Source organism: Gymnogyps californianus, chromosome 7 (genome assembly GCF_018139145.2).
Source record: "Gymnogyps californianus isolate 813 chromosome 7, ASM1813914v2, whole genome shotgun sequence".
Lineage (NCBI taxonomy): Eukaryota > Metazoa > Chordata > Aves > Accipitriformes > Cathartidae > Gymnogyps > Gymnogyps californianus.
Genome location: NC_059477.1, coordinates 33,225,970 through 33,249,279, shown reverse-complemented (window position 1 = coordinate 33,249,279; position 23,310 = coordinate 33,225,970). Strand labels below are relative to the sequence as shown.

Genomic DNA, 23,310 nt, shown 5'->3' with positions numbered 1-23,310 from the left:
GAGGCTTATGTCAGTGTGAAAGGGACTTCACAAATGCCATGCCAGGTGTGATGCTCTAGAGCCTGTAAGCTCTAGGAGACCAGGAGAGATGGTGCTCTTCCATCAAGCTAGTTGGAAGTTGTGTACAATTTGAAAACTGCATCAGTGCTGTTAGCTGAAAACAGTCTGGTGTTGCTACATCACTAGCTCTAATGTTAAAAAACAACTGCTGCCACTAATGAGGTCATCTATGGAGAGACCATATCATGTGCAGCATCCCTTCCTTACCAAAGTGGACCCATGGAGAGAAGCTGAGGAGGGACCTCTCTCCTCGTGTAAAATACTGCAATGTATCAGCATTACAAAGGTCACGTTTTTCTTAATGCCCACACGCAGCACCACATTCCTTCCCAGAAATTGGTCTCTTGATGTTTGTTTTGTATTTTAAACAAATTTCTGGCAAAATTTCTGGTATGTCTCTCAGATGTGTCCTTAAACTGATCCCCCTTCAAGTTCAGTTCTTCATAGGCACTAGCTGAAATGTATAAATAATTGAAAATATAATGGTTGGAGTTATTCAGTAATAAACAGGTTTGTTAAGTTAACTTTGGGTAAGACTTTGCAATGAAGACCTTTGCCCTTCTGTTTATAGGTACTGTCAATGCCGTCATCCGGGTTGGAGATCCTTTGTCACTGTTTGTTCGTTATTGGATAAACTAGACACACAGAAACAGCTAGATACGCCTCCTTGATACGCACGTTCGGTTTTCTTAGGATGATAACAAGGCCACGATTTTACGAGGTCTGTTCAAGTTACTGCTCTGGCGTAAAGCAGTGTTTTTGGCTCAGGACACGATATATATCTAAGACAGAAAGTGCTTGGATCAGACCTGTCCTCTGTCCTTTCAGCGATGCAAAAGTACGACCAGTCAGTCCCCAGCCTGCTGGGATGAATGGTGTCCTCTTAAAAATGAGCAGTCCTTCTCTTTGGCCCCATTGCTGTCTTTTAAAAGAGCAATATCTGAAACTTAGGCTTTTTGGCTGCTTTCCCCCATTGCACGCCTGTTCTGTGACTGCGAGCAGCTAGCTGGCTTAGGGAGCTGCCGGCTGGGATGGATTTGGTGGCTCTTGCCTCAGCCCTCACGCTGGCAGGAGCACTGCAGCTGGTGGCAGAAGGCCATGCATCCTTCCTTCAGTGACTTGTGTTGTTTCTCTAAGGAACAGCTCTAGAGGGATGGAGCGCAGCCATAAAGGGCCCATGGGGGACAGCAGAGTAAGGGCTGATGTCAGGCAAGCTGAAGCAGACTTTTTTTTGTAGACTTTAAGGTGTCTCATGTAACTACATTGGTAAGCCATTTTCTTTCTGCATCCTTTTGTTTTTAGCATCAATGCTTTGGATGTACCACAGCAGAGAAGTTCCCCATTGTAATCTCTTGTTGTGTACTTATGTGGTAGGGGTTTTTTAGATTTTTTTTTTTTTTTTTTTTTTTTTTTTTAGTTTTAAATATCCCACCTTTAGTTTGATAGTTCAGAGAAGGTCCCTTTATTCTACAGTATGAGACAGGAAGAAGAGAAGTTCCTGATCGGTCTGTACCAGACATTACTTCATGTACTTTTATTCTGTCTCCCTTGTTTTTCTCTGAAGATAATAATCCCAATCTTTTCAATCTTTTGTGAATTGCCATGCCCTTGATCCTACTTGTTGCTCTTCTTTGAATCCTCTGAAGTTCCCAGCCTCTTTGAGATGGCTGGACCACAGCAGTCTGCTTGAGGTTGTACCACAGATCTATGTCAAGATGTTCTATCTTTTTACTGTTCTTCATCCTATTTTATCTGCTTGCTTATTTTATCTGCACACTGAAAGGATGGAGTTGTTGAGCTTTCTGTTGCACAACAGAAAACAAGGCTGGGTGGCACCTGGGGGCAAAGGCAATGATCTAGGTTACTTCCTAACGCATTCCTTGTATACTTGTCCAACCTGTTCCTAAAGACCTCTGGTGACTCCACAGCCCTATAGGCCATCCCAGTGTTTTGTGACCTTTGCTATTAGAAAGACAGAAAAATACCTAACGTAAAGCTTCCTTGCTGCAATTTACATCTTATATACCTCCCATGGGCAGGGGAAACAGCTTTTTCCACTTGTCTGTGCAATGGTTTCTTACATGTTTGAAGACTCTCATCATGTTTCCCCTTTAGCGTTCTCCTTGGGAACAAGTGCAGTTCATTTAGGCCTTTTTGGTCACATTTTCTAGATCTCTTATGATTCTGATTGTCCTTTCCAACTGTGCCATGTCTTTCCTGAGCTTCATGCCCCAAACCAGACATAATACTTCTAGCTGAAATCTTAACAACGCTGTGTAGGCTGAATCTAAATGATTCCTTCATGTCTTACAAGGTGTAAGCCAGTTCATACGTAACAGCATGATGTGCACATCAGTTCTTGTCCAGCTTGTGAACAACTGTACTGCCCTACTAAACCATCTTCTGAAATATTGCTGTCCTGTAGCTCAGCCATAGATTCAGCGCAGGTCCTTTCCTCTGTCCTTACTGAGCTGAGCTCCATCTTCTCCAGCTTACTCCTAGACTGTCAAGAGGAGGCTGAACCAGAACCTGGACCCCAGATATTCTTGCAGGCATCCCCAGCTTGGTGCAATCTGAAAATTTAGCAGTCTTCATCCTCCGGTTGAACCACTGAATAGTCTGGTGCAAGTCCTGAGCAATTCCATTCAATGCAACCTTGTATCTTGAAAGAAAAATCAGTCATAACTACTTTCAAGAAGGGTTTAATAATTAGCTTGCTTTGGCCTTAGAGAAATTTCATCTAGTCCACTTCTCATTTTACAAGAAAGGCACGTGAGAAAATTACTTGCCAACAGCTTTACCTTCTTGCCTTTCTCTGCCAAGAACCCCCCACCTGAAGCTGCACCTTAGCCATTTTTCATTTGTAAGGTATCTTAGCAGTTTGCCTTTTCTCCTAAATGCATAACTTCATGCAGATACAATGAACTTCCTTGGCCATTATGTTGTCCATTCATCTAGCTTTTTTGAAGGTCTCTGAAGTTTCCTTTAGTCCCCTCTGGGGCCTGGTTAACTTAATAAATTCATGCCCATGTTTTCTATTTATATCTATCATATCCCAGTTTAGCATTCATCTTTTCCCAATCCGTACTGTAACAAAGAACACAAAATAGATTTAGGATGGAAGGCTGAGGCCTTTGCCGTTAACCTGATGCCCTGATGAAAAGTGACCACCTAACCCTCTTCTCTGCTTTCTGTGGCCTGGACAAATTCTGACATCATAAATTGTCAAATATATTTTGGAATACAAAGTAAACTTATATTTTTCCTTATTCCTTACCTTACTGATACAATCAATAATTCTGAGATTAGCGAGATCTGATTTTCATTTACAAAACCTTACTTGCCATAACATGATCTTTCAAATGTTTTGAAAGACCATTCTGACTGATTTGCAGGTAAAGATGTGGAGCTGCAATTTTGCTGGTAGCCCAGTTGTTTCAGCTTCTGACAGTCATGGATACGCTCTGTGTGATTTGGAGAATGGTTAATAGCCTGTCTGGTTCCAACATTTCCTTATTATTCTGATGTGATTTTTGAGAGTACTACCAGAGGAGACCAGTAAAGGGAGGGCAACTCTATGATGTTTTTTATTACGAGACTGCAAAACCCTAAACCCTTCCTTTTTTGCTGTGTTGAACAACTAATTTACAGAGTTCCAATTCCAGCCTTTTAAGGCTTTTTTACTTCTTCACTTCAAAAATCTCTCCCCGTTTGGTCTTCAAGGTCCATTTGTGCCCTTCTCATTTTCCCTTTCTTCACTGCCAGCTGAAATTTGAGATTTTCCTTTTTACTGGCTTTCATAGATTCAGATTTCTATATTCTGTTGGCTTTCCTATCACTTCAAATAATGCATGGAAATGTCCCATTTAGCATAAGGTACCTACCTTTAGGGAAGGTACATCCTCTTGGGCTTCATTGTTTTCAGCAGTACCCATGTCATCGCCAAAAAGCTTAATTTTTTTTTTCTTTTTTTTTAGTTTTCCTGTTTTAACTTTGAACTTTTGGTTAATAAGTATCAATCTCCCAGCATTATCACTGCATCAGTCTGGTATCCCACCTGCTCTTTGAATCTTTGTGTCTCGCTTTTAATCAGGCAAATGTTAGACTCGTGAAGAGGTGTGAATCTGAATTTAAAATACAGTAGTAGCTTTGCACAAACTCTCAACGCACGTTAGGTGGTGTGATGCAGCCTACAACACTTTAATGTAAACTAAGAGTATTGACACAAAGTAGATATGAAGTAGCTGGTTACTCTGCACTGAGTAACCTCCCCATATGGACAAGCCTTTAGCTAATGCTTCAGCTAATGCTATCTTTCGAATTAGATCCACTGTAATACTTCAAACTAAAGAACTCGGCTGCAGTGGGACACTTGGGAAAGATTAAGATGAATTAAGTAAAGGTGTGACATTAAATTGCATTAGTTAAAGTCCACCAAATCCCTGTGTGGATGCTCTCTCTTTTACAGATAAAATATCCCTAGCTTCCTTTACATTTAATTCTGAAAGGCGCAATCCTAAAATGTTCACGCTGGGGTTTAAGGCCCTCTTACTTCCCCATCTGCAGTTAATTCAACTTAAATGTCTTAGGTAGACAGCCAATCTAAGTTAAGAGTAGATGGTTTTCTGCTCTGCTTATAACTTGTGTTTTAAGGCAGAGAAATTGGTTCTCTAAATCCTGTCTCGTGTCATTTGACAATTTATGTTAGGCAGAGGACTACATTATCATCATTTTTGTTGCTTTTTCTGCCTATTAGGCATCTCAGCATGGGACATTAAACATCCTCTTTCCTTTTAATCTGGAGATTTATAATGCTAATTTTACAGGAATGCCGTGTGGGACCAAGTCAAACATATTACAGGTATCTGAATGTCTTGTGTCTACACAAAACCATCTTGACTGACACTGACTTGCTATCTTTCTTTTTTTCAGACAGGTATGTCTCTCATCAGACCATTACTTTTCATTTTCTCTGGGATTTTTGTGATGTCTTCAGCTCAAGTTTTAAAGCACTTCAAGCTGCTGTATTATTGTAAAATAAATGAATGAGTCAAGTCAGGCATGTTTGTGGCATTAGGAACTAATCTGATACGAAGACTTCTTCAGGGCTCGGGTGGAAGTGGAACAGTGTTCTCTAAACACATTTGGGAACAGAAAAGATTTCGGGAATAAGGAGGAGAGCCAGGTGACTTGCATGCACCCTCTCCTCCTGACCAATATTTTCTGTAATTATTTTTGTGTACAAGCATCAGATGCACAGGTATTTTGAGACATACCATATCATCACATTTCTCTGCATTAGTTAATGTCAGGACAAGCATACCGTGCAACTATGTGACTGATAGCATCATGATTGATTCCTGATCTGCTAGCAATATAGGGCAATGCAGACTCAGTTGAGTCAGGCTTACATGGGATCATGAACTGAAAGCCTGCTGTAAAAAAAAAAAATAATTAAAACACAAATTCAATCAGGGATGCTGAAATGAAGAGGAGCAATTTACAGACAACATGAGTGGATGCTCAGACAATGGACTCATTTAATTTTCTCCATTGAATATTTGTGCTAGTTAAAGCCCTGGTGAAATATTTGAACTGAAAAAATGGATGGAAGGAGATTTTCTAGCTTTCAATACAAATCGTTGTCTGATTGCAGCCACTGTTGAAATGTCAGGCATTCATCTAGGCATTTTTGAAGCATCATTCATTGTATCACTGGCACATACTGGTATTAACCAGGGCTACAGCGACCTTAGTGGTCCAAGGAAGGACGGGAAGGGAGGAGAGAAACGGAAGAAGGCATTTAGTTTTCTTTCTGATTCAGGATCTGATAGCTCCATTTAATTCAATGGGATATTTGCATTTTTGAAGTTAGACATGTACTTGGCTTTGTTGCTGCACAAGGAACGAGACATAAATCTGCAATGAGGACTAAGTAGTGTTTATCTCCACTTCTGTGGCGACAAGCCATTTACAATAAACCAGTTTATATTTACTTCTTGCTTTCCATCCTGGGTTTAGTCCTAATGATGATTACTGTTCCTTCATGCAGGTATGACTTGGTACTCATTTTTGTCAAAGGGTTTCCAGGCAAAATTGCCGGTCATGCCCAGCATGTAGACTGGTAAGACACACAGACACTAAAGCTTAAACTAACTTTCACATTAAAAGAATAACTCAAGTGGGTGGGGGAGAACACATCTGTTATCTCTGAAAGTCAAGTTACTCTCATCCTCCACCAAAGTTATTAACTTCAATTGTTTGACGATTCCACAAGCACAGAAAAGGCTGGTTTAGCATTGTTTGGGAAGATGACTTGTGTATTTCCACACCCTATCACTCCATGCTTTCTCTTGGACTTACCTTGGTTTTTAACTTTCTGTTTGCAAATACCTTTTTTTGAGAACATAAATATTTTTCAGGCAGTGTTCTCCATATATAAACTACTGACACGAACTCTTCACTGATAATCTTAAGTCTGTTTCTTTTGAGACTCAGCATGGTTATAAAATACTCAGTAAAAATATTGATTGTTGACATGCAGATTGCTTTTCACATTTCCTTCGGCCTGATCCTGTAACCACGTACAGACATAAATAGTTCAACAGATTTTTTTTTTAACTCGAGAAAAGCCAATTGTGTGTGTTTGAAGGAATGAGCCTGTTAACTGTGAGTTGCGATATCCACACAGGGAAGGGGAGAAGACAGACGCATTGTATGCTTTGACAGAAAAGCAGCAAGGAAACTTCACCCCGGGCAGAGTCAGTAGGACAAGCCACATCACTAGACTTTGTACATCACTGCAGAGGCACAGATAAAAAGTTAGGTGGATATATGGAATTGGGGGGGGGAGAAAGCTACACTTGATGTTCGTTGATTTACCTGTCTGTGGGCTAAATGATTAAGCAGTAGGCCCACGCTAACCATATTTTCAAACAAACAAAAAATACTTTTTGAAAAACTGGAAGGGGATTTAAAAAGAGTTACAAGGATAAAGCAAGACCTGGAAAAGAGAGTTAAAAATTCTGAGACATGGTCCTTAAACCCAATAGCTAAAACTAATGATTAAAAGCTCAGGCTAGATGAATTCAGACAAATACAAAGGCATAACTTTAAAAGTTAGGCTAAGTGGCCATCTCGAAAACGTACCTAACCGGTGGACTTCTCTCTCAGATTCCCAGACTTGATCTTTCCAGATCAGCTGCTGCTTCACTAGCAGTTACTGGCTTGATGCATAAATTTCTGAATTAAATCCTTCAGTTTGTCACACAGGAGGTCAAATGAGACAGTTCTGCTTGTTCTACACAGTTACTTCTGAAGCCACTTCCTGTTTAAGACCTTTTAAAACACACATACATTCTCCGACGATTCCCAAAAACCAGTCTTTTTAATATATAGCCTACTTGTGCTTCCTATTTTTCTTGGTTTCTAGATTAATACAGAAAAGAGAAGAAAAAAAAAAGGGGGGAAAAAAAAGGTGCCTTTTACTTTCCATTATTTAGCCCTCTTAAAAAAAGGAAACCGAAATGTACCGTGCTCCACACCGCACACACATTGCCTTTTAGAGGGTTTCTCATGGGTGGGCAACTTCTGGAATTCAGAGGGGAGAGGGAAGACTATATTAAAGACTATTAATTTTTTCCCTAGGGAAAAGCAGAGTTTGTCTGCTATTTACAGAGCAGCATAAGAAAAAAAAAAAATAGGTCAAAATGCAAGTGCTCCTTTAAGCTTCTCAAGCTATTGGCTTTATATAATCCGTTTCTATTTTGTTATGTCAAAACACTAATATTAATAAACAAACACCACAGTATTAGATGTGTGTCAAAACACTAATATGAACAACGTCAGTGCCATAGCTGTGTGACTTGGTGAGGAACTACCATCATTTGAAAATACGGGTGGCAAAAAGGCAGAGGTCTAAGGTCTGACGTGTCCCTTGACTACCCCTGCCTTGGTGGGGGGCACTTCCAGATGAACAAAGTACTGTAAGATTCTCACTGAACTTGACAATTTGTAGGTGCCCAGTTCCTCTTAAAACAACAACAGAAAACTCCACCCTAACCCAAACTGACGTTTGAAAATTGGAGCGTGTCTTGATTAAGGTCATAGAAGAACGGTAGGAGAGTAATGAACAGAACCCAAACATGCTGAGTCTTATTTCTTTGCATTAAATACAAGACAGTCTTTCTTCTTCACATTACACTGTTAATTGCCAAACAAAAATTTTTGAAAAGCAGGTTCCAATTGATGTGTCCTTGGAGAAAGACTTGTGCTCACCCTGCAGAAAGCTTTAATTCCTCAGTGTATTTTAAAATAAGGTTTTAGTGCTGAGCTTCCTGACTCAGACTTAATGAAATTCAAAAGATTTTTTTTGACAGGTAAAAATGAATAGAGTCACCAAATTAATTGTCTTTGAAGGAAAAAAAAACCCAAACCAAAGCTGCATAAATGTACATCTTCACTCAGTTTCTCAAACTCTGTTTTTGGAAATTAAAAGTTTCCCATTTTATTCAGCAAGCAGGTTAATGACACTTCTTGTATTTATGTAAAATTGTAGATGACTGCATGAAATGTAGCCACACTTTATTAACTCCTTCCTCTGTTCATACATATGGAGTACTCGACACAATTATTTTGAAATATACGTATTGCATAAAGTCGGGGCAGACCTTCAAACTGGGTCCTAATCTCATTAATATTTTCTTCTTAATGCAATTTATTACACTGTAACTGGATGGCACAATCTATGACCTGCATAAGGATGCAGAACCTTATGAATGCATCTCATTAAAGGAACTAGAAACCCAACATAAAGCTGACTCACCAGGCAGATGCATCTTACTTGTAACAGGACCTGAACGAAGGGCATAAGGCTTGTCACAGAGACAGGGTGATCCTGTAGGACAACCTGGGAATAACTAAGCTTGTAGCAAAAAGCTTTGGGCTGCTGCTGATTGAATGACTCACAAAGCTAAGCCCATGAAGCTGGTAAATTTTACCCAACAGAGCTTATGCAGATTTTGGCTTCAATCCAGCAGAGCACTTAAGCACATGCTTAATTATAAGCAAGCGACATAAAGCAATTTAGTTAAGCACGTGCTTAAGTGCGTTGCTGGGCTAAAGACTTTATTTAGAGAAATGTGGAAGAGTTGGTAACCCCTAAAAGAGATGAAGTTGAGAGATGCAAGAGAGACCAAGACACAGTCAAAGTTGTAAAGGTGCAGACAGTTTGGGTGGAGAGCTATTCCCAGGAACGCGCAGGCTTTAAGATTTGCCCTCTAGCAATTCTCCAAATTGTTGACTGTGTGGGGTCACGGAGGACATCACGATCGTGGAGATTACAGCGCCGAAAACTCATCTCGGGACTTCTTGATGGATTTGGAGGCCCCAGGAGTCCCACAGCCACCCCCTCTGTAAGCACACCGGTGGTCTGGGGCCTCCCGCGCCCCCCTTCTGCATCAGGCCCGCACTCCTCTGCCTCAGGCGGCCCCGGCCTCACACGAGAGAAGCGGGCTGCGTCGGGAGAGGGGAACCGGGCTCACTGTGGCGACGGGGGTTTACTTCAGCCTCCTCCCTGGCACCGACTGCGGCCGCGCCGGCCCCCTCTCCTCCCAGAGCCCCTACTGGAAATGAAGCCGCTGCAACGACACGGCGGGGGGCACCCCCAGCCCCTCCGGCAGCGCCATCCCCTTCACCCGACGCCTGGCCGCCCCGCACGGCCGAAGGGCACCTCCCGCCCCACCTCCTCTCAGGGCCGGCACGGGCAGCGCTCGGCCGGGCCCGCCCGGCGGGGCTTCCCACGGCCGCGCCAGCCTCCTGACCCGCGCATAACCCGCGCCGCCGGCACCGCCCGCCCCAGCGCCGGCCCCGGCGGGAGGCCCGGCCCGGCCCGGCTCCCCTCTCCCCTCTTCTTCTCCTCCTCCTCCTCGCTTCGCCGCGCCGCCGGCCCGCCGCGCCCGGGCGCCCGCCGGTCCTCCGGGCGTGTTTCCCATGCTGCACCGCGGCGCGGCGGCGCTCTGGCCGGGCTGTCGCTGTCACCGCCAGCAGGAGGCTGAGGGAAGGCGCCGCTCGCCCCGCCGGAGCAGGAAGAAGCCGCCGCCGCCAACTTCCCCTCGGCCTCCCCTCCCCCGCCGCCGCCGCCTCCCCTCCCCCGCGCCCCGCCGCCGCCCCGCCATGCCCGGGGCCGCGGCACGGGCACTCTGAGCCGCCGCCGCCGCGCCCCGGCCCCGGCCCGCCTTCTCTTCGCAGCTCTGCGGCCGGTAAGTGCCGGCGGGCGGGAGCGGGAGCTGGCGGGGTCCGGCCGGGCCCGCCCGCCCGCCGCCGCGGCGGCGGCGGGAGGTGCACGGAGGGAGGGAGGGAGGAGGAGAGGGAAGGGGGGGGCCGCGGCTCGGCTCGGCGCGGCCCGGCGCGGCGCGTCCCGTCCCGCCCGCATGGGCCGCGCTTGGCCCTGCCGGCGGAGAGGCCGGCGAGCGGGGGATGAGGAGAGAGGCGGCGGGCGCCCGCCTCCCCCGCTCCCTGCCGCGCGGGGGGGCGCCGGGAGCTCCCTTCCGCTCCCCCCGGCCGGCGGCGGGGCTTCCCCGGCGGAGCCGGCCCCCCGCGCGGCGGGCCGGGAGCCGCGGGGCCGCTGCGGGGCCAAGCAGGCCTCGCCGGGGAGGTGGGGATGGGGCCGGCGCTGCTAGCGGGGCCGTCTGACAGACGGACAGACAAAGAGCCGGGGGAGCTGCGGACAGACGGACGGACAGGCGGGCTGGCAGCGTGTCCCCCCGGCGCCGTCCTCCCGGGCGGCCGTATCCTCCCGCTGCCCGCGGCTCCATTGTTCCTGGTGTAAGACAGGTGAAGTGTGCCGACTTGTGAAAATTTATTTCATTTAATTTTGTTTTTTGAATAACCTTCTCCGAGTCTCCTCTCAGCTGCTCGGAGGAAGCTTTTGCAAGGGACCTCTCTCCAGCATCGGGAGCTGCTAACAAGTGCCAGGCTGGAAGTGGTTGGGAGGGCAGGGGGGACCAGCAGAAGTTGAGGAGAAATTAGTTGGGCTTTAAACACTTTCGCTCTTCATCGTCTTTCCTCCCCCAATTCCTGCCAAACCTCAGCTGGGATGAGTGCGGCAATGTCTGTATTAAGCTGGCTCATAAAAAGGGAAGACATTTATGTTGCAAACGTAAATCATCTCTCTGATCACTTTGTTTTTGTAAACTGTTCAGAGCAGCTGTGAGGGCTTTTGCACAATGATAAAAACTAGTAGATATGTGGAATCCAGTGATCACAACTTTAGTCTTGCTTTGAAAGTCTGCCTGGAGCATGACCTATGTCTCTGTCTGCATACATGTGACATTTTGGTCCAAGAAGTTTTAGATGGGAGAGATGTCTTATTTCTGATGAGCAGCATCTTTGCCGTTGGTACAGGACAAATGGCAGAGGACTATGGTTTTTCTTTTGAATAAGATCTCAGTTGCTTTGTTTATTTGCTGTACTTATTCACAGATTTCAGTAATACTTTACAAGCTTGCTAGGAATATGTGCCTGGGCCTGTCATGCTTAAACATTTTGGAGTGCCCATATCAGATTTCGTCCTTGTAAGTGGTACAACTTTTGCAGTTGTTCTCCATGAGTTTGGTGAAGCATGCCTTGTGAAGGAAAGAGGTGGAAAAATAGTGCTAACCTGTATCAGCTTTTGCAGGTGTTCTTACGCTGTACTCAGAATCAGACTAGATAAAACAACGGTCCGATCTAGATCTAAAATCTGTCCTGCTGTGTAAAAAGTTTGCATACCTTCAGGCGGTGTTAGTTTTTCAGTGTTCCACTTCCAGTGTTTGGGATTCGTGCATGTGCCCAGTGACAGCTGTCATCTGCAGAAGCTTTGGCTGTGCTGGGAAGCTCTAGAGCTCGCGAGGCCTGCTTTCCTGTCGATCCCATGGGATCTGCAGACTCCTGGTACAGGGTACAGGCAGATTCATAGGAGAGGCAAGCAAACCCTGCTCTTGTTGCAGTAATTAAGGAAAACTCTACAAAATTAATCTTTCAATTGCACAATTTCCTGAAAACCATTGTCATGGCCTTTCTTGATGAATACTCAGCTGAATGTACGTGTGTATTCAGTTTCCAAAAGTATTTTCTTTGTAGTTGTTTCTGGATGTTTGCATGCCCCTCTTCCCCAAATATACATGTAGTTAGTCAGTGAGCTCATATAACTGAATAAAGCTAAAAAAGATGAGGCTGACCTCTTGCATTGAGGCTGTCATGTGCATATGTACTTTTTCTGTCTTCGCTCCTCAGGCTAAGGCCTGAGAGAACAGATGTATATGTAATCTACGTTTCTGTTATTGTCCTTCTGGTCCATATGTGTTTAATTTCTACTGTATTGCAAACATATTCTATTTATGGAAAATCCCTAATATAATGGATTATGAAATGAAATCATAAGTAGGTAAGTAGCTACTTGAAGAACCACAATGGTTAAAAAAAAAATTGGAAGAAAAATTACTCAGAATGTGAAAAGTTATATTACAGGCTAAATTATTCACCTGAAGGAACACATACTTCTATAACATTATTTTGTAGCTTCTCAAAAGATGATTTTCCCTCTCAGTTCAGTGTATACAAGTTTATTTGTATGAGGATTTAAAGCACTGTGGAGCATGCGTGTGTTCTAGAGACAGTTGGTGTTGTAAAAGCATTGAGGTTGAAAGTTCTTACTTCCAGCTGAGAACTTCTGTGTACCAGTAATGTTAGAGTTGAACTATGAGAATACTAAGAATATATTACTCTAGTGAAATATGGTGACAGTACGTCTCAAAGAGTTCAGCTCACTTCTAGATGGGTTCTTTGCACCACAGGTTCAATAATGTAAATTTGCAAATAGTGAAGTGCAGGGTATTGGTTGTTAGTGTATGGATTTAGGTAAAACATTTTAAAATTTACTAATGGGGAGGAAGGGTTTGTTGTATTCTAGTATTTTGGGGAAAAGCAGAGTGAGATTGTCATCTTCTGTATCTGCTGCTAGACATTTGTGATGTTTTTTGTGACTAGGATCTTTGTAGAGTCTTTCTCTGGTGAGGACCGCTATGGGGGCTGTTGTCCCGTTGCAAATACTACGAACGGAGGCCTGTCTGTATGGAGCAGCTTGATGGAGTGGGCCTTAATCTATCAAAACCACTTTAAGTGTTTAGCATAATTTGGGATTAAGTTTGATTTAATTTTGGCTCTAATATAAAATACGTTTTCCTGTGTGAAGTAACAAAAGTAAAATAAGAAATAGTAATGTTAATACAATGTCTTTGATAAATACTTTGATAAAAAACATACTGCTGTTACCCTAAACATGAAACTGAAGTGTCCAACTTTCTTGTCCAAACTTAACAATGTCTTATGTATTAAATGAATGGGACAAGGAATGACAAGTAAATGCCATTGGAAATATTTTTTACTTTGAAGACTCTTAAGTGGATCTAACAGAGAAATAGATACGTTTCATTTAAAATAAGTACTTTTTGTGCCTTTGCCTGGCATTTTAGTGATAGCTGCCTTTCAAACCAGCATCATTTATGATGAAATAGATTCAAGCCTTCAGCTTGCAGTCTGATCTGCATAACTGAGTGTTTAAAGACAAATGAAGTCCCACAAAGTCTCCATGGATGTAAGTAGACATGGGTGTCTGCTTCTATGAGGTTGCAGGGCTTATGTGAAGGATCAGTACAGTGATTAACTTGCACTTTAATTTGGGGTTTTTTTTTGACAGAAATACTTCTGGGAAAATAGTATTTTTTGGAGTACTGAGATTCATCAAATATTTCTCTTCTTTTTTCCTCTTCTTTTTTCCTCTTCTGTGTATTGGAATCTATGCAGAAACCCTTGAACTAGTATTGAGTTTATGCATTTAACTTACTGCTTTTTAACAGCTGAGACATAGCTATTGACAGGCCATGTCAGCAAAACACAGCCATTGGCTATAATATATAGCTGTATGCCAAGCACAAACTTCTGTCTAACAAAAGAAAATCCATTCACGTTTTCATGAGATTTATTTTCATTTACACAAATGCTGTTAGTTACTTTATTTCAGTACTTTCCAGTGAAGTTAAAAACACAACTCCATCTGTTTAGCTCATTAGTACTCTATATACATTTTAAATATACATTTTTTTCATCATCTACATAGAACAGAATATTTTATACATCAGCAATAATGCCGTAAACTACACAAGTGACATAGGTTTAACCTATTTAACTTACAAATTATCATACAAATTAAAATACAATAACATATGTGAGTATTCCAATATTATATGTGATTAAATTGTCTTCCCCTGACTCCATATAGAGATATTTTTTGTGTATCATTCAGCATGTTGGATAAAATATCTGGAAAAATCTGTAATACGTTCTTACAGAACTTGATTATAAGTGTGTCCTAAGGGGAAATTCGGTGTCTTTTAGAAAGACTCTGGAAAGCACAACATGCAGAAGGGTTAGAATCTCCTGATAACTTCTTCCATACTGTCAGAATTTTATTTTGGGAGATAATATAGAGACTGATATTGCTTTTGCTCAGAAATAATTTTTATTGTACTCTTATGATGTTATCAGCGTGTTAATGTATTCAAGGCTATGATATCAAGAGGTAACAGTGCGAATACTGTAATATAGTTAATGTATTACTAATTTATATTACTTCATGATTTCATTGCACTTTAGAAAACAGTAAGACATAGCTCTTTAACAGGGTATGTATATTGGCCTGATCCTGCAATTGATATACTCTACTGGCATATTAGTGTTACAGTATCTGCATCTTGTCACAGTTTGTGCAGAAAACTTTAAGACAGTACTGTCTAATTCTTCCCTTATGACTAGGATGACATTTTTATAAGCGCAGAATTAAACAGTCTGATGATAAAATGAAATCTGTGTGGGAAGAAGTTCCAACCTGCAAACAGCAGTAGGGTATAATTTATGAACAGCCTATCAAATATAAACTGTCTAGATCTCTTGCACTGGAAAAAAAACCAAAACCAAAAATCAAGGTGCCTGTAAAATGTCTGTAAAACAAAATAATTTCTTGATATAACACTTGGTATTACTAATGCGTAAAGCTGTTGTGATATCTGTGTGAGCTCAGTATGAGGCTGATAAGCCTTCTGCTCTAAAATTGTTTCAAATGGCAGCTACATCTATAAGGTAAAAAGATGCCCATTCATAAACATTTTGACAAGTATTTTAATGTTTTTGTAATAATTTCCCATAAAGTCTGTGTTAACTTTTACTACTTATGTACCCCAAAATGGATATAAAAGACATCATTAGAAAGGTTTACAATGCCAGTAACATCATGACCAGGTCATGTTACCTTAGTGCAAGAGGTGAAGTGAGAAATATTGATGCTGGGCAGATTTGTCATAGTGATATGTTCTCTAGCAGTGTTTAAGAAAGGGGAAACAAACGTCTTTTTACACTCTCTGAATTTTAACTGCTACGTGATTGCCCTGAAAATTTGTCAGGTTTCTTTTTTGCTGTTGTTGGGATTAGATTTGAGACAAGAAAATGGTGATGTGCTCCTAAAAAGTATGTGTGCATATGTATGTATGTATATGTAAAACACTTGTAGCATGTATTTATGGTGATATCTGGCCTAAAGCTCTAGTCATCGAGTATGAGAAATGTTCAGCATAAAGTGAAGTTTATTTTGCCAAACAATAAGCGGCATATTATGCGGGTTAGCTGCCTGGGATGTAGCTGTGATCTGTAGTTTGCTGGGAAGGGGCAAAGCAAGTAAGCAACTTCTAAATTCACTGGCTTTCTGCAGACTTCCTTTGGTAGTGAAAACTATTTAGTCTTGCTTTCAACAAGTGAATCTGTAGTATTGCATTGCAAACATTCTTCAGTTTTGTAAAGGGAGGGGAGAGGGAGCAAAATGAGTGTTAAAGCCAAGAAATTAGTACGTTTCATGGGATCCATGGATGATTTTTTAGTCTGTAAGCATTATAACAGTCAGTGTTTCCAGATGCAGTGGATGATTTCAGAGTTTCTCAAATAAGAGTACTCTAAAGCAAATTATCATATCTGTTGCTGACCTCCTGAAGTATGATTCTGCTCTGGTTTTGACCACATACACAGTGGTTCCTTACATAGGTCACTGTTATATGTGAGTCTCTGTCAGACAAAATATACGTGAGATGGATGACAATTGTCAGGCTTTTAAGTTGGGTCATTTATAGCACTGAGCATTTCTAGGTACAACAGTAACTATATAAATAAATTTAATAAATCTTCTCATTTTGTGTCCTTAAAGTTTCTTTTAACAACAAAGTTCTTCATGAAAGATTGGTAAACTCAACCAACTCCCTTTTTGTTAGAGTAATCTTACACTTCTTACCTTGAAGAAAATTTTTGTAATGACCACATTAGATCAACTGCAGAGGGAGGTGATCAATCCTCAGGGTACCAAGATGTGATACAATTATTTTAGATCACAATCACTTGCAGATTTTTTAGATGTGTCCATGGTATATTGGTTTTCAACTTATGTTTTGACCTTATAACCGTTTTTTGGGGGTAAAATCTAGTGTGAAGGTGCCCTGCATGAATATTACTTTAACGATATCAAACAAAAATGAATCATTCATATGGGAGAAAGACTGCCATCATCCCTCAAGGAGGAAAGCTTTATTAGGCTGCTGTTCTCAGGAGCTTCCTTTGTCAGTGGTGAACCTGACAGTTATACTCTGTGATGAATTTTCCTTTGAGTCAGCAAAAAGATGTGAAAGTTATGTGATTGTCTTCTGGGGATCAGGAAAGCTTGTATTGTTACGAGGTGTAAGGAAGTAAGAGAAAGCTACTTGGCTTTAATGTTGCTTTTTCCTGATAGAGATTATGAAGTTTTCTTTTTAAATGACTAATAGAAAAGAATTTTTATGTATTTAAAATGTATTTTTTATGATCACCAATTATTTATACCCAACATGAAATTAAGGGTTTGGAAGGGGGAATAAAATAGAGTTTATAGAAAAGGAGCATGCAGAGGATGATCATCAGTTGTCATAGTATATTGCTTGAATATGTATAATAGGTGGCAATTTGTAGACAAAACCAGTGGGCGTGTCTTAATCTGGCAGTTAAAAGTAGATCATGCAAACCAGGCGTGTTCAGGCTTTTCTGGTGCCTGTTAGGAACCTATGCTCAGTGTTGTATACACTGTATTGGATCAAATACAAGGCAGCTTTAAGTGTGAGTTTACTGTCACTTTTGAAGGAACAGCAATGTAAAAGGACAAACTGACAGATAACCTAATCTCTCAATTCTTTGCATGACCTTGCAGTTTACTGTCTAGTGAGTCTTTGTGTCATCCCCGGCTTACATTCCTTATAGGTCACAGGACAGGCGTGGGGCTTTCCACAGTTGTGGTGGTGATGAGAGTATGGCTGCATATCCAGAAAGCATGGGATCTGGTGTAGTTACGTGTTACATGCCTAAAATTTGCTGTAACATTGGGCAACTCTTCATTTCCCATCTTTGGTTGGATGCAAGTTCAGCAAAGCGGTCTTGGCTCTAGTGCTTGCATCTTGGGTGCCTAAAATTGTTGCTCTGTTACCTATGGGACACATCTGTGCATTGAGGGAACCTGGGTGAATGCAGCTGCCTCAGCGGGTTGAGGGCTTGAGGACTTGAGACTCTTAACGTGGTTGGATGAGAAAATAGTATCTGGAAAGCAGTCCATAAACACAGGACATGCTGGGTTTTTCTTTTACCAGAATCCTGTAAGAATATTTTCGTACTTTACAGATTGGTTTCCTGCTTGCTTAGTAATATGGGTTGTATTGAATGTATTTCACTAAGACTTGGCTTCATCATGAAGTTATTTGACTATGGGTTCTCAGAAATTTCAGACCTGTTTGGGATGGTAGCTGTTAATTTTTGGCCTGTGAGTTAATGGCATCAAGAACCTTCACAATTCTTGTTCCTAATAATTGTAGGAGTTATTATAAACATGAATCATATCTTTTGATCAATCTGAATTTCTGTTTTAGTGTATTCTAGCACTTAATTAGCAAGAATTAGCTGCAGGGTACCAAAGTCATTGAGGTAGAATCCAATTTCCACAATCTTTTTATTCAAGAGGGCACAATCCTGAGAAGTCTGAGTTTTATTTTTTGGATTATTTTCAATGTTAGTTAATGGGCTAGGATATCTATGTTATTACTGCTCTTATAAAATGGCTTCTAGACATCTCATGTTTTGGCTTGCCTTGATCTGAAAATGGGCTTAAGTGCTTTAAAATTGTTTGAGAAATGTAAAACTGTAATGAGGAGTAATCACCTTGGGGTATGTGATAGAAGTCAGCGGGATTCCTTGTTCATACTGTTCTCAGAGTATCAAGGTGAAGAGTTACCTCGAAGTTCTTGCTGGGGTTGTGGATAGTCTTTTGAAGATACGCTGCAGAAGCACACTGGATTTAGTAGTTACTTGATTTGACTTTTGTTTTTCCTTTGGAGTGAGGATCAGCCGGGTTAAAAGAGGCTGACTTACAATTGTGGAATTTTATGTAAGCAGGATAGCAATAGTTCTTAGTTGATTTAATCTGACCACAAATGTTGGTTATCATTAGGGAGGTGGTGGATTTGTTGCAACAATGTGGAAAAAAAATCCTAACTGTACAGAAGTGTACTCTTAAAAAACTTCATTGTTGTCTTGGCAAATTTACATGGTCTGTAACGTGCTTGTGTTCCAAGAGGGGGTTTTGAGAAAGTGACCTAGTTGCTCACTTCCATGAATTTAGAGTTTATTTCTACTCCTTCCCCCTCTGGCTGATTTCATCCTGTCTTTAAATACTAACATGTGTCCGTTTATGTGCTGACTCTTCTGCTTATTCTTGATGAAGATGCTTGATACTGTTCTGATGCTGTTGTAACAGAGTGCTGGTTAGGCCACAACAATCCCTGATTCCACTGCTGAAAATTGCTCCTTGATGCCCAGTTCATAACTGCTTGAATACTTTGAAGAACAGTGATAGATATTTGGTTTTTTGTTCACTGTTGGTCAGTGGTCTCCCTAATGGAGCATTGCAAGATCCTCTGCTCCTTGGTTTTCATCATGCATTAAAGGAAAGAAAGGGCTACCACCAGAACATACTGTCTGAGATGCTGCTTCTAACGATACCTAAATCATTGTCACTTCATTGTTTTTATATTCTTATACAGCTGCCATCTCTGAAGGGTCCAAACACCTTATGGAAACGTCTTGTGCATTATGATTAGTAACTGTCACCTCTGATTCTTTTTCTTTCCTCAGGGGATTATTATATGGGCTTATTTTTTCCATCGACTGTGTTATGTGTGTGTTGCCTTGTGTTTATGTCAGCAAAAGTGAAGTAGATATTTATGTGCTTGAAGTAGTTTATTTTCTGTGTTTCATGTTTAGTTTCGTACTTCTTAGTTGCTAGATGTATTAGTCTTGTGGAATAGGTCCCTGAAAGGCCTCTATTTTTTTTGTAGGTAGGGTAGACCTATGGCATTTGAGGATTGGAGCAGTCAACAGACATCTATGTCTTTGAGCTTTAGGAAGGGCTCTTTCAGATCTTCTGGCCCAGACCACTGGTGGCTCTGAAAGATGGCCACTGAAGGTAACACTGTGGTGTTTGAAAAACAATATAGAAAGCATAGGATTTGCTTGGTCTGTCTGCAGTGAATCTTTTACTAAAGAGGTATTCATTCTATCATGTTTCAGACTAATTGGATTTTTTTGAGGTTACTGTTCCATGTGTAGATGAAGGGTATGTTTGAAACACAGCTGAAATGAAGTAAATATCCATAAAAAATGAAGTTACACTGAGGTATGACTCTGCCTCCTCAGCAGGTTTAAATGAGAAAATGTTCCTTGCCAGTATCACCATGTGAAAAGTTAGTCTACAGAGAGCCAACAATATTTTGCAGAATTTGTTTCTAGATGTTACACAGAATGTAATCTTACCTGAATAAGTTTACTGTAATGAAGTTAAGGAAAAAATGTGTACTTACTGCATGGCGATATCCTAAAATTGAAATTGCAATTTAGGAGCATGGTTCCTGTATTCTAAAACACTTGCATTGCCCTCACAGCCTGAGAGCCTGTGTTGAAATAATGCTTTCAAATACTGAAGTAAGATCTAGAAATATTGCCTGTGCTCTGTTTTGTATCGTTATTCATGTCCTTCTCACCTATGGTTTAGATTAGTGTTGGTATTTTCCTGAAAGTTTTCCTTATGCTGTCATGTATGTAAATGAGGGATGTCTTCCAGAATCTCTGAGACCACTTTCGCTGCTAACTTCAAGGTTTTGTGATCAAAACCTTCTTGATTATACTTTCGTTAGCTTATTGTCCAATGTTACTTAGTCTACGTGGATGTATTAAGTAATTGGCTTGAATTTTTCTGTAATTACTATTTTTCTTTGATGCGTGTAGATGGCCTTTTAGAAAACAATGAAGCTGAAGTAAAGATACTACAGGCAAGAAAAGCATGCCTTTAAAAGAACAGTTTTAGGTATAAGTCAAGCACACAAACATTAAAATTGCAGCATTGAGCTTTACCTATGCCACCTTAATTTTACCATGCTCACTGTATTACTAATATATTGTATCTTAATATTATACTGTAGTCTTCTGTGATACATAAACACGATATTTCCCCCCACAGAAGCACCTACCTTTTTGAATGTACAGGATACATGCTGCTCATTGAATAAGCAGCTGCTCAGTAATTTGCTTTCTTCTCATTGCAAAACGTGTGTTCTCTAACTGTGCTCTGCGTAATCCTGCTCTGAAGGCAGAATGAATATATTTCTTAGTGAAATTTCTGTAACGGTTATCACTAGGCCTGTGAGGCCCTCATAGATAGTTCCTACTTCTCTCTTCACACCTAAATCCTAGGTGGGTCATTGCCCCTGTTTTGGAGACAAGGAAGTGGAAGTACGGGGCGAGGAATGATTTGCCAGGATAACAGATTTGCCCAACAGCAGTGGCAGAGCTAAGAAAAGAATCCAAATCTCTTACAGTTCTGTTACAACATCATAGTAGTAACCAGTGTTTCTCTCTTCAGTCTTACTGTCATGCTTACCTTTTCTTGATGACAGTCCTACATCTGTGTGCCCCCATTCCTGTAGTGATTCTCCACCAAAGTGGCTACTCTATGTTAGTTGGAAACCTACTGGTTGGTTGCGCTTTCTGGTAAGTGATTAGGTCCCAGGAGAGGCCAGACGCCTCTCGCCCCTCTTCTCACAGCAGTTACTTAAGTAACTGATGTGGGCTTACCTTTCCGTCGTACGTGTGCCACCTTCTCCCCTCAGGAGCTGTGCTGGCCGCAGGAACAAGAGCACTATAAACTGATTAGTTCACCCTTGTGACCTATATTGAACGTTGCTTATTATTACAAGTATTTCACTATGCCTCAGGGAAAGGAAATGGATATTTCTTATTTTATGGCTGGAGAATTGATGCCTGGAGTAAGGTGAAAATTTGTGTTTGATGTGGATGTCCACTGAGCTCTTTAAGAGCTTTTTTTTAAAAAAATAATATACAGCATTGCATTCATCTTTGTATTTTCAAAGTATTGCTGTCATTGATTTAATTGCAGCCTTGAGTACTCAGCATTTAGGTTAAATCTGACCCAAATGTGTCATGGTAAGCACCCAGCAAATGAGGAAAGTATAATTATTGATCACCTATTTCTAAAAAAAGTTTGGTAGAAATGGCTTGTGTAGACTTGTGTAAGATCTCTGGCAGGATCAAGGATAGGATCCTATTTTGCAAGATAGCATTCAACTGCTTAAATGGTTGTGATTTTCTTTTCCTGCTCTCTGTGTCTCATTTACACACGTTTCAGCCCTTGCAACAAACGGAGCAAGGATATTATAAACTATCTGACTAGTTTCACCTATTTCTATGGAGCAGTTCCATCCAGTGTGCTGAAGGAAACGACACTTTGTAGAAAAAGATACACGCACACACATATATATATGATCTTTTTATTAAAAAAAAATAAAAATTACAGTACCAGTAAAGTAGAGAGGTGAATTATGATGAACCAAGGTACCTTAGTTGTGGTAGTCCCTGAAACTTCTGTATGTTTGCATGCAACTTTTTGTATTCTCCCAGGGATTTTAGTGTATAATGTTTTAAGGATTTTTAAAAAGCAATCTGGAAAGAAACACCAGAAGTTCTGTTATACATACATATATACGGACCTTTGCCATTTGGGCCAGTAGGGTAACTGATAGCAACAGCAGGTTGTTACCTTCTGTAAAACAACACTAGCATAGTGCTAGTGATGAGAAGAGATGCTTCACAGATACTTGCAGATAGTAGAGGAGTGGTGAGACCCAAGGAATTTAAGGGCTTGTAAAAAAAAAAAAAATCAGTTTTTAAAAAGCAACATATTTTCTGTTTATTTTCAAGGTGAAATTATATGAGATGGGCTGAGACAGTTAGGCTGTGAATGCTGAACAGGGAAGGGCCCACTCCTGCACCCTGTTTTGAGCTGCTTCTGACACACTGTCTTTATGGTAAGTCAGTGAGTTAACCTGGCAGAAAATTAATAACTGGAAAAAAAAAATTGCCAGGCTGGTGGAGTGTATAAACCAGTATGTCTTTATATGAGCATCAGAGTAGGCACAAAAGATAGGGTGGACTCTCACAGTTAGGAGGAGGGAGCAGGATTGCTGCTTTCAATGACAGTTAGCTGTTAGGTTGGCTCAGCTTTGTCATATAACTGCACTGTTATCAAAATCAAGTGAAAAAACATTTGATACATTATCTGAAATATTTTTACAAAGATTCAGCTTGAGGCATGCCTGTGATACATGAAATTTCACAAAATTTTAACCAGTTGGACTGAAGTTATAAACTACTAAAAGTACTTGGAAGATGCTGGGTAGCCTTAGTTATGTGTAGTGCTTGCTTTCTTGCATATAAATTTTATCGGAAGTCTCCGGAATGAGCGCTTTTGAGTGCCTGAGTTTCATAGTGTAAGGGCAGAAATTCTGCATTGTTCTTTTGAGGTTAACTATACAGCGTTAGAAATTCCCATATAAATTCTCAAAATTAACTGTTTTCTAGCAGTTTATAATTTAGTGCCACAAAATCAGTGGGCTTTTTTCCCAGATAAAAAGTAACACTGCCTATGATTTTTGGAATATTTAAAGTATGTTTGCTACACTGGTGACATCCCTGTGGATTTTGACATGTAACTGTGGCTTTGTTAATATAGTATCGAAAGCTTTCCGATAC

At 41.1% G+C, this 23,310-nt stretch overlaps 1 protein-coding gene across 1 annotated transcript in view; it reads left to right on the top strand.

Annotated features, from left to right (window-relative positions):
• Positions 1–10,234: 10,234 nt before the first annotated feature.
• Positions 10,235–23,310, top strand: part of ZNF148 (zinc finger protein 148) — a 36,963-nt gene continuing 23,887 nt past the window's right edge. Inside the window, exon 1 of the mRNA XM_050900425.1 lies at positions 10,235–10,319. The gene's annotated coding sequence lies outside the window, so the exon portion shown is untranslated. The remainder of the gene's footprint in view (positions 10,320–23,310) is intronic.